We start from the raw sequence: 11,875 nt of genomic DNA on the forward strand, positions 1-11,875 counted from the left end.
ACCCACCTTTGACAATTCAGAGATTCTCTTACAGAGTAGTCTCTGCTATGTGGTGTTACAAAGTCTTGCTTTTGTTTCTAATATTCCTTGTATCTCCGGAACCTTCCATGTCCATCTGCAACCCCAATTCTTGGCTTTCCAATTTCACGTTCTGTTGTCTTCTGTCTTCTGCCCTAATCTCATCTGTCATTCACACCGGTGGGAAGATGACCATTTGTTAGGTTTCAGAAACAGAGGAAAAATAAATCTTCTGAAATTCAGAATTGAAAGTTTGCATCCAAGATGGCGGGGAACGTCCTAAGATTGGTCCGAGGTAGTTCCGCTCTCACGAGCAAAGTTACTTTGGTATGAATTACCAGTGTATACTCTGACAAACACAGATTCAGTGTTTGCCCTTGTTGATGTGACTTTGTCTTAAGTTCCACTTCCTGTACTAACAACGATGTCTCTGGCATGAATCCTCCTTCATCCCTGATCGTTGGGTTTCGTGCTGACCTTCAGTAGGAACAGAGAAAATCACGCCTGTCTCTCTACATGTTCTCCCACACATACACATCTTCTATGTCCAACCCTCCCTTCCCCTCCGGCTCCAAGTTCGTTATAAAAATAGTTAGAAAAGTCATCAATTCCTGCTTTGCTGCCCACCTCCCTGTTTTAGGTTTCTCTGTATAAATAACTTCCCCTACCAACTTTGTAATACTCTTGCTTAGACCAGGTGGTTTGGGGATTTGGGGAGACTCACTTTGGCTTCTCCATCACCATAGTTCCAAGGATGGCTGGTGACCTGGGAATAGCCAATCAGAATACTTCATTACCCTCCATCAACCTGATTGGTGTAGAGATGGGCACATGTCCCAACTCCTATTCTAGGAAGAGATAATCTGATTGGTGTATTTAAAATCAGATGTTCGGGCGCCTGGGTGCCTCAGTCGGTTGAGCGTCCGGCTTCGGCTCAGGTCATGATCTCACAGTCTGTGAGTTCGAGCCCCACGTCGGGCTCTGTGCTGACAGCTCAGAGCCTGGAGCCTGCTTCCGATTCTGTGTCCCCCTCTCTCTCTGCCCCTCCCCCACTCATGCTCTGTCTCTCTGTCTCAGAAAGAAAGAAACATTAAAAAAAATGTAAAAGAAAATAAAATCAGATGTTCAAGGCTGGGCCAATCAACTGTGATCAGGAGGGTCTGGTCACTTGGAAAGAACGAAACTGCTGGAAGACTCTTCCCTGTGGACGTTGGAGATGGGAGTTTGTTCTGAGCTGGGCCAACTTGCCCTAAAATTTCCATTTATGAACTCAGCTCAACATTTTAACTTTGGAAGGGGAGAGTCTTTTGTGTACTCATGGGCCTTTATGCCTGTTTGTCGGAATTGAAGAAAATCCTCAGAAAATTTTGGTCCAGTCACCTCATTGGGCAAATGAGGAAACTGAGGCCCAGAGCAAGGCAGCAAGTTGTGCAATGCCTGCCAGTGAGTCTGCTGCAATGCAGCACTGGAAGCCAGGTCTCCTGATCCCAGCCTAGCTCTCCATCCATTACTCCTTGCTTCCTCTGTCTACCTTGCTTTTGTGGTTTCCTAAAAGGGAGGCAGATGAGGGAGCGTGAACTTGGAACACAGGAGAATGCCTCAGCCTTTAAATCCATTACCGAGGGGGGTAGCTCCACTGGGCCCGGCTGAATGATAATGTGCTCTTCTTGGACCTGGCCTTGGCTTATCGGCTGGTGCTCCATCATCCAGAGCCTTGTTCCCAGACATTTTCATTACCGACTCTGTCCACTATGACGCACTGGCACCATGCCATTCCTTGTGTGCATGCCAAAATGCTTTTATGAAACCATTAAAAGAAACCTTTCCTAAGGAGAGTGGTGTAGGAAATGAATTCCTGAAGGTTAACATGCCTTGCATATAGGTTCGACCACGCGTAGGAACTCCACATTAAAAACGTGCAAATGACCAGTCGTCAAAGGGAGACCCAGTCTACTCTGCCCTGCCCTGTGTGGCCTGCCCTTCACATACCGTCATCACCACCATTCCCACCACAACCGCCCCAACAACAATGACAACAATCACTACAATCGTTACAACTGCAGCAACAAAAAGCAGGGGGAGGTGGTCATGTAGCAAGAGTAGTATCCATCTAACTTTGCCTGGGTTTGTGCACACCTGGGGTCTCAGCACTACAAGTGGTGCCCCTTGTGCTCAAAGAACATGGAAACGATGGTCAACGGCCTTGTCTTCTTTGGAGTCATGGGTGGTAAAGGCTCGTAGCGTCAAATGCCTACAGGAACAGGGAAGACATTGCTGTTCTTGTGATGTGAGGAATACATGAAATGTTTGGGATAAGAAATATAATTGGGGCGCCTGGGGGGCTCGGTCAGTTGAGTATCCAACTTCGGCTCAGGTCATGATCTCATGGTTCGTGAGTTTGAGCTCCACATTGGGCTCACTGCTGTCAGCTCCGAAACCGCTTTGGATCCTCTGTCCCCTTCTCTCTGTCCCTTCCCTGCTCACGTTCTCTCTCTCTCTCTCTCTCTCAAAAATAAATAAACATTCAAAAAATTTAAAAAATATCTAATTGGTTCGAACATAACAAAAAGTCAAGCAATGCATCTTGGTTATGCTGACGCTATATCTGAAATATGTCATCAGAAATAATGCTTTTCCTTTATTAAGAATAATGATGATTATTTTATTTAATCTGTAATATTTATTTCATTAGTGCCTTCCTACACATCTTCATAATAAATCCCCTACTGCTAAGGTGACCCGGGGGTGTCTCTATTCCTTGAATGACTCACACTAACTCACGTTTTCTAGGAACCTGACTTTGGTCGCTCTCTCTCGATGGTATACTAGTTAATGTTTAACAGTTGGCTTTGAAAAGAAGATTCCTCTGATTCGTGGTGTTTTCTGATTTCTCTGGTGTAAATCATCTCACGAGGGCTGGTTTCAGGCTCGCACTGTGACGTCACTGAAGAAGCAGTTGGGAAGAGATGGGTGGTGGCATCCCATTAGAGCCAATAGGCCTGAATAAACTTGGGGGCATAGAGAAGAGTAAAACACACAGTAGTTAGGAAGTGTCGAGTTCAGAGTATTTGTTACCTTTGTCCTTAATACAATTCATTGAAATCTTTGTACAATTCGCTTTTTAATAATATCTGAGTTTAACGACTCGGAAGGAATTAATGTCTCAGAAGAATTTCACGTCCACCTCTCGTGAGCCAGCGTGAGCCACATCACAGCACGCCCCCACTTTCTCATCTGTAAGTTGAGGGTGGTGTTGGCAGGTGCCACAGGGAGTAATTGGAGACGAGAAGAGTCAAGGCCTGTAGAATACTTAGAAGACGATCTGGCCGTAGAAAGTGCTGGATAAACCGCAGCTTTGTCGTCAGCTCCCTGGACTGAGGCAAGGTCTCTTTCCACCGCAGCGTTGCTTGGGTGGTCTTAAGCTTTGCGTCGTGGGGTCTTGGTGGAGGCAGTATGATGCGGAAGGAAGAAAAAAGGCATTCAGTTCAGGCACTGCTGCATTTGAAACCTGGCCTCGAGCATTTTTTTCTTTAGCTTCTGGAACTTTGATTTTCCTGTTGGTAAAATGGGTTTGGGTAAAAAGTGAGGAGAAACAAATGAGTAACGTGTGTAGAACACCTCGCACATAGTAAGTGCTCAGTAAAGGTTAAAAGGGTATTCCCTTCTGCCATCCAATCTGGTTGTTAATCGTTCAGCAACTAAGATGCCCTCCTTCGATGCTAGTTAGACTGTGTCCATGGAGATGCCAGTTGAGGGCCACAGGCTTATCTTCCTGTGTCTACCACACCGTAAACAGCACGGGGACTCAGATACCTCTTCTGAGCTGAACAAGGAAACCCCATGCTACAAGCACCTTGACACAACTCTCTGCCATCACTCTTTCCTTTATATGTATACATGTCTGCTCCCTACTTGATTAACTGAATCATTCTACTCACAGACTGATTGACGGACACGGTGTTTTCAACCAATTGCGCCTTGGTCTCATGGCAGCCCCCATTTGAAACATTAGGCACCTTTCCTCTTATTTCATTTATATTAAAGAGAGGAGCAGTCTGTGCACCATAATCAGTGAAAAGGCATGACTCACCTTATTCACAAATACCAGATTGGTACATGACATTGCATTGCTTGGGCCCCTGCGAGGCAGCCCGAGCTGTACCAAGAGGGAGATCCTATACATTCCTCTCGTACAGTCTTGCTGCTCTTTGGTCTTGTTTTCCTTGGTCTTCGCAACCCAGAAAAGCAGATGTATCTTGAGATTCTGATATTCCCTAATCCGATTCCATTTAAAGCACTTTCTTCTTTTTTTTTTTTAAGTTTATTTATTTATTTTTGAGAGGGTGGGGGGAGAGGCAGAGAGAGAGAGAGGGAGACAGAGAATCCCAAGCAGACTCTGCACTGTCAGAGCAGAGACTGACGTGGGGCTTGAACTCACGGACCATGAGACTATAACTGAGCCGAAATCAAGAGTCAGAGCCCAACGGGTTGAGCCACCCAAGCTCACCCCTCTTTACCTCATCTTTTGTAAACGATCAACCCATGTAGCCAGCTCAGTACTGGTCTGAACTAAGGTACTCCATTAGGCAGCTGCCTGGAGATTCAACTAGAGTTTACCCCAACCACAAGGCATCCCCCCTGGTAGTCGTGGGAGGTGCCATTTGTAAATAGCGTCGCCTGTTGTTTCCTTCTTCGTGAATAAGCTGGAGGGTTTGGTCTCTGGGTACCCATCCGGCAACCTTTCCGAGAACTAAATTTGCTTCCAATATCACACAAAGCCCGTGAGATGGTCTGGCCTCACTTTCTCTGTCTCTCCCTCTCTCCCAAGTACGTTGTTCCACGTCAGGACTCGTGAAATGTTGGTAGAGGCTGGTAGGGACGTGCGTGTGGGCAGCTGAACAGTGAAACAAATCACTAAGCAGATCTCCCTCTGGTTTCCGGGTCTTACCTCTCCTTCTTCGTCACTCCTTTTCCTTTTCCTCCTCGCCCCCTGACTTTGGGGTTTGTTGGGTTGGGACAGAATTCACTCGAGAACCCACTGAGTGGTTTGTTCTTCCTAATGCCCATGCAAAGAAGCAAAGGAGGAAGATGAGCTTGGGATGTGAATGGCTTTTCTTGAGAGGGATGAGGGAGAAAACACATTTATGACATTTATGGGAATTGATTAGCCACCACCCACAGGAAGACACCAATGCAACACTTTCTAAACAAATACTACATGTACTTTTTTCTTTCTTTCTCTCTTTGAAATGTGTTTTCTTTTTCTTTTTTTTTTTAATGTTTATCTATTTTTGATAGAGAGACAGACAGAGGCAGAGCATGAGCAGGGGAGGGGTAGAGAGAGAGAAAGAGAGAGAGAGAGAGAGAGAGAGAGAGAGAATCCCAAGCAGGCTCCGAGCTGTCAGCACAGAGCCCGACGTGCGGTTCGAACTCATGACCCACGAGATCATGACCTGAGCCAAAGTCGGACACTTAACCGACTGAGCCACCCAGGCGCTCACATGTATTTCTTTATACTGTGCAATTTTGTCCTATCAGAAGGACACAGAACAGCGTGGCAGAACCACCTCCTTTCCTTTTCACCTTTTTCCTTAGTGGTAAAGTCTGATTTCATTTGGGGGTGGCAACAGGCCCAGCTTAAAGCACTAGAAAATGGACAGTAATCAACCTTGTCTTTCCCGGTGTCACTTCTGACCGCGGGAAGTCACGTGACGCAGCTCAGACCGATGGGACACCGCAGATGCTATTGTGTGGGGCTCTTGTGAATACTTCTTAGAGTGAGTCGACTCAACTAACGTGTTCCTTTTTTGCCCTTGTACTTCCTTCTCGTTTCCGTTGGGCAAGTGACGCACGGCCCTGAAACAGTGAGCGGTCTCTCGAATGTATACACGTGCACAGTTGTAATGCTTTTATCTGTGTGTGTGCATTTGTGTGCATCACACGGACGTGGCCTCACTGAATACATGCACATGTGAACCCACACATATGCACATATGCACACAAACACTGCAGACCTACCAGCCCATGCGATGCGCTTATACGAAATTCACTGCTTTCCTGAATGCACACGTGTGTATACTGACGTTCTCGTTTATCTGCCCGGCTCAAATGCATATCCATCACGTGTTCACCCACATATGTGGGGCCACACACACTTTTAGACCCTCCTTGTACACACACAGACTGAATGAAGCAGGAAGTGGTGGTGCCTACAGGTAACGTAATGTCACGCCTGGAGAACGATTTGGACTTCACCCTGGAATTATCCTACTACACGTGCAAAACTGTGCTGGGTACTCTGAGTGGCGTTTGGTACAGAATCTGTATCTCCAGGAATTTCCAATTTTCAAGGGGAGGGAAAAAAGAGGTAGCTTCATATTACCTGGGAAACACTAAAACCAGCACGAACGACGTCACAAAGCCATAGATGACCATCCACCGTGGGGGGAAAGGTAGACTGAGGTCTCCTGGCCAGCGTCCTATCAGAGGTCAGTAATGAAAATCATGTTGACTGACCCAAGCTGCCACATACAGTTGTACAGGATGCCGACCGTGCAAGGGCCCTGTGCTAACATCAAGCCTACTCTCTGCTCTTCAAGCCGTTTACTCGTCATGGGACTGTGCACTCAAAAGGAGGGTGTTTTTTTCTAAATTGCCCAAAGGTGCCCTACGGGCTGGGGCCGAGTGTAGTTATGGAGCACGTCTATGATGCTCTAGGCCGGTTCCCGTGTCTAATCAGGTGATTAGATCTCAAACGAGTCATTTGGCTCTGAGTGCCTTTCCTCGGAGGTTCCTTGGCTGGCAGTCAGCTCTGCCTCTGCATTCACAAACCATGAGGCTTACTGCGGTGCATCGAGCTAAGTGAAAGGGACAGAGCAGACAAAGCCCCCAAACTACCTTCAACCAACACAGAGCCGCGCGGAGAAATTGATTAAAATATGCATTCCCCTAATAGAGCGGCTGGTCCCAGCCTGGAAATTAATTAATGCTAATAGTACACAATCAAAACTGCTTTTGGAAATCTTCTTAGAACATTAACTAAAATGTTCATCTTTTTAATGCATTTGCCCGAACCACCGAGACTAAAAGCTTCGCGTGTTCCATGCAAATGTGCAGGCGTGGAACGAAAAAAAAAAAAAAAAAAGAAAAAAGAAAAAAGAAGGAAGGAAAGAAGCAAGAAAGCATGTTGAGGCTATTCCAGGCTTGCTGACTTTCTGGCTAACCTGAGCCTGCGTGGAGGGCCTGGTTGGATGGCCCTTTGAGTCCGGAGGTGGAAGGGGGGCACTGTCCGTGCGTGTTGCACGTGGACTGAGGGCAGGGAAACCAGGTGGAGAAAAGGACCACGAACTAAAGGCAGAGCTAAGGGCCCCCAGGGTGCCGTCCTGGAGGGAGGATACGAGGGAAGGAAGGAGGGCTCCAGGTAGCTTGAAAGGGGCCCCCCACGTACAAAGTGCTCCGGGCCAGCGGCTTCCAAACAGAGGGGTTTTGAGGCCCCACGCCTCTTGGGGACCTGCCACGTAACGGGCCTCTGACTTGGGATCCCCACCCACGGGCGCCATGCCACTGGTGCGGGGTTTGGCTGCTCCCGGCCCCGGAGCAAGAGTCCTGGAGCTCGTTACCAGGCTCTTGCCATTCAGTCTCTGATTCACCCAGGAGCTACTTGCTTGGTTCCTGCTAACCAGCGGCTGAGTACAGCTGCTCCCTCAGAGCTCAGACTTTGGTGTGGGAGGCAGACCCACGGATGGGGAAAGTACGTGAGTCAGTGTCCCGCAGCTTTGTCCCAGCGAGGAGGGACCCTAACCCTGCCGGGGCAGGGGCGTCGGAGGGCCCGTCTAAGAGGCTTGGTGGAGGAGGGATTGGCTGAGCAGCGAGGGAGAGAGCAGGAAGGGATCAGAGAGACCAGGGGTCTTGCTCTGGTTTCGCAGTGTGTGTGTGTGTGTGTGTGTGTGTGTGTGCGCGCGATGCGGGGGGAACGGAGGCACGCGTGGGCGCCTGGGGACAGAGGCAGGAATGGAGAAGCGGCTTCAGGTGAGGGAGCAGCACGGGTCGGAGGATGCTGAGGGGGGCAGGCCAGCCACTGCCATGGCAACGTGTCGGTCCCAGTTAGGACACCTTGTTCTGCTCTCCGGATGGCAGGGAGGCGTCGACAAAACCAAGGGGAAGAACCTGCACTGAGGAGGGTGGGAGATCCCCCCTCCTCACTCGCCTCCTGTATTTCCAGAGTATTTCCCCGAATGTTCTCTTTCCCAAGATCGCGACGGGGCTCCTCAACTCGGCACGACTGAAAGTCAGGGCCAGAGAGTTCTTTGTAGTGAGAAGGCTGTCCTGCGGTTTTCTGGAGGCTTGCTTAGCACAGCACCCCTGACCTGACCCGCTAGGTGCCGGGCTGGTGATCAAATCTGCAGGCGTCGTCACGTGGCCCCTGAAAGGTGGGGGTGAGGGCTTCTGGAGAGAGGAGGAAGCTAGTCAATCACGTCACCATATCAAAAGGGCTGCGTCTGTTGATCAGCACCGACCTTTGTCTCCTCCCCCTACAACCTCAACACTGGTTTTGTTCCAGCTGGGGCCTTTGACAGTGTCACCACATTGACTTACATTTTGTATTTTTACCCGCAAAACTGGAACAGAATAGGCGAACACATTGTGCTTTTTTTTTTTTTTTTTTTTTTTGAAATGTAATTTTCACCAACTCCTTACTGCTTGCTGGTGACAACAGCCCACGGGAGGTTTTCATTAAAATGGGACCATCTATCTTATTCTATTATTTTCTCAGTTGAGGTGAGCTTGTTTAAAAATGTTAATTTCTTAGAACTCGTTTTAAAATAAACTGATAAGATAAACACGGATATTTTGATTAAAAAAAAAAAACAACTATCAGGTTGTTTCATAGTTTATCGGTTTCTGGCATCGAAGGAAAGAAGGGGGCTGAGCGGCCACAAGCCTGACGTCAGGTCCAGAATCTTCCAAGTTTGAGCCTCGAGAACTCGGGCTGGTCTTTGATTTCCTCTCCTGTATAACAGGAATTTCATTTGCTCTTTTGGACTGTTGGAGAATCCCGAGTGGAATCGGGGCTACCCAAGAACCTTGAAAACAGAAAATATGTGCTGTATCAATATAAAAGATTATTGTAGTAGTAATTATTATAACTCTACAGAAACGTCCAATGAAATAAAACCGGCTTTCATGAAATACACATGGTACATCTCAGGGCTTACTGACTGACCGCTTCCCTTTCAGGATGTTACTTTGTTGCTCTGAAATTCTGTTTCTCCCTTTATAAAACTCCGCCCAGAACGGCATGGGATTTTGTGAATTAGAGACAAAGGGGTGCCCCAAATGCTGAGCACAGTGTGAAGCAAAGAGGATGAATGCAAAGAGTCATTATATTATTTTTATTACCATCACGGCTATTATTATCGTCCTGTTAATTTTTCAAACACACTTAGCTAACTATATATTTTATATATATATATATATATATGTATATATATATATACACATATATATATGTATATGTATATATATACATATATATATGTATATGTATATATATATGTATATATGTGTATATATATATATGGCTGGATTTTTCACTGCAAGCTAAGTCTCCTGCCATTGGTGCACGGAAGGGGCGTCATGTTCGCGTCTAGCCTCATTGTCTTTGCACAACCGCAGGAGGTACCGTCTGGGCAATGCTTTTTTTTTTTTTTTTTAATTTTTTTTTTTTTTTAACGTTTATTTATTTTTGAGACAGAGAGAGACAGAGAGAGACAGAGCACGAACGGGGGAGGGTCAGAGAGAGAGGGAGACACAGAATCTGAAACAGGCTCCGGGCTCTGAGCTGTCAGCACAGAGCCCGATGCGGGGCTCGAACTCACAGACTGCGAGATCGTGACCTGAGCCGAAGTCTGCGCCCAACCAACTGAGCCACCCAGGCGCCCCTGGGCAATGCTTTTAAGAGGCGGTGTTCTAGAATCTTGGAACAGGCGTCAGGCTGCCCTTGGCTAATCACCTGTAGGCGGGACCTCATTGTTCGAGCCTCGTGAGATCAAGCACACCTCGTGGGGCTGTAACTTTATTCGCGCCATTTGACAGATGAGGAAGCGAGAGCACGGCGAGGAAGGGGGAAAGAACTTTCTCCTGTTCTCTGCCTGATCTCCAGCCGCGGAGGGATGAATGAATGAAGTTCCGTGCATCTTCCAAGAAGGTCCCAAGCGAGGAGATTCCCAACCAGGCGGCCGGGCTCCAGTTACACCACCGGGCCTCTGGGGCACGGAGGTCGTCCCCGCCAGGGACAGCTGCCTGGAGCTCCCTTCCCGGGGCACCTCGTCTGTCCCTTTCTTACAGCCCCTTTGCATCTCGCCTTGGCTCACCTGGTACTCGCCCTCCCCCCCCCCCCAAATAAAACTGCAGGTGGCTTGCAGGCCGGGCCACGTGTCTGAGCCACCGTTGGAGCTCCGCCCACGTGTCTGATGAATATTCATAAAAGATGTGATAGTTTTAAGAGATGTTGCTTCAACATCTCTTACCTACGATGACACTAACGCCTTCCGTTCACTTGGTACCCAAGGGGGGCCAGGCATGGTAGGTGCATTTTCTTTTCTTTTTTAAAATTTTTAAAAAATGTTTATTTTCTGAGAGAGAGAGAGAGAGAGAGAGAGAGAGGGAGAAAGCAAGTGGGGGGGGGGGCCGCGCAGAGAGAGAGGGAGACACAGAATCCCAAGCAGGCTCCAGGCTCTGAGCTGACAGCCCAGACCCCCCACGCAGGGCTGGAAGTCACGGACCCCAAGATCCTGACCTGAGCCACCCAGGCACCCCTGTCCCCAGACCTGCCTTTTTAATTTTACCTTCACTACACTCCCATGGGGTAAGTGAAGCATTATTATTATTTTTATTATTAAACTATTCTTAATTTTATTTTTATCCCTGTTTTATAGGGGAGACATCAAAAGGACAGAGAGGTGACATGATTGGCAGGTGTCAGGGAGTCTTCGAAGCCACCGCAGTGGGCAGTGACGCCATGCACTGCCCTCTCCCTTCTCCACTCTTTGTCTCGGGGCCGCTGTCCAGCCTGCCCCGGTTTCCTCTTCCAGCTCCTGGACCCGTGAGCTCTGGCTCCTGGCAGAGACCAAAGAGGGGACGGGCCCTGCTCCCGGCTGGTGCTGTGGCCCCTGCGGCTGCTGGAGGCGCCTCAAGCCTGCCCTGGACTTTCCACGGAAGGAACAGATGGGTCAGTTGGGCGATCGTGCAATTTTGTAATCATTAGAAAGTTATTAGCTCAACTAGAGCTCAAGCGTTTGTCAAATCCGACAGAGAGGAGCCTCTGGCTTTCGGTCACGGCCACTCACGTTGTCTAATCCCTGGCCTTCGATCTTGTTGGTGGCCTGTCCCTCACCGCACCCCAAGGCTGGAATCTCGTAGGTCCTGACTCCCCTGGGGATGCGTTAGTCACGCCCAGCCTCCTCCTTCCTGTCTTCCGTGCAGCCACCCCAAGGCAGCTCGGAGGAGGCGGCCGTCTCATCTCACAGGCTCTCCCGCCTCCACTCGGGGGCTTGGCAACCGAGGGAGCCGGGCTGGACGCTTAGCTCCACCGGCCGGCCCCACTTGCCCCACCGCTGGACCCAGTGGCTCATGTTTCTGACCACTTCTTTCCTTTATTGGGAGAACGGGAGACTATCACCCGCCTGGCACGGAGTGAATGGACGGGCCGACCAAGATCCGTTGTCCCAAAGGGAAACCGAGTCACGGCGGTGCCAGTGTTCGAGGGCTGGGTCCCCTATCTTACTTCCCATGCTCACCTCTTCTTTGGGTTGTCCCAAGCCGTGCCTCCCCCTCCCCGACCGGCTCCCTTCCACAG

The sequence above is a fragment of the Panthera leo genome, chromosome B3, assembly GCF_018350215.1.
Source record: "Panthera leo isolate Ple1 chromosome B3, P.leo_Ple1_pat1.1, whole genome shotgun sequence".
Lineage (NCBI taxonomy): Eukaryota > Metazoa > Chordata > Mammalia > Carnivora > Felidae > Panthera > Panthera leo.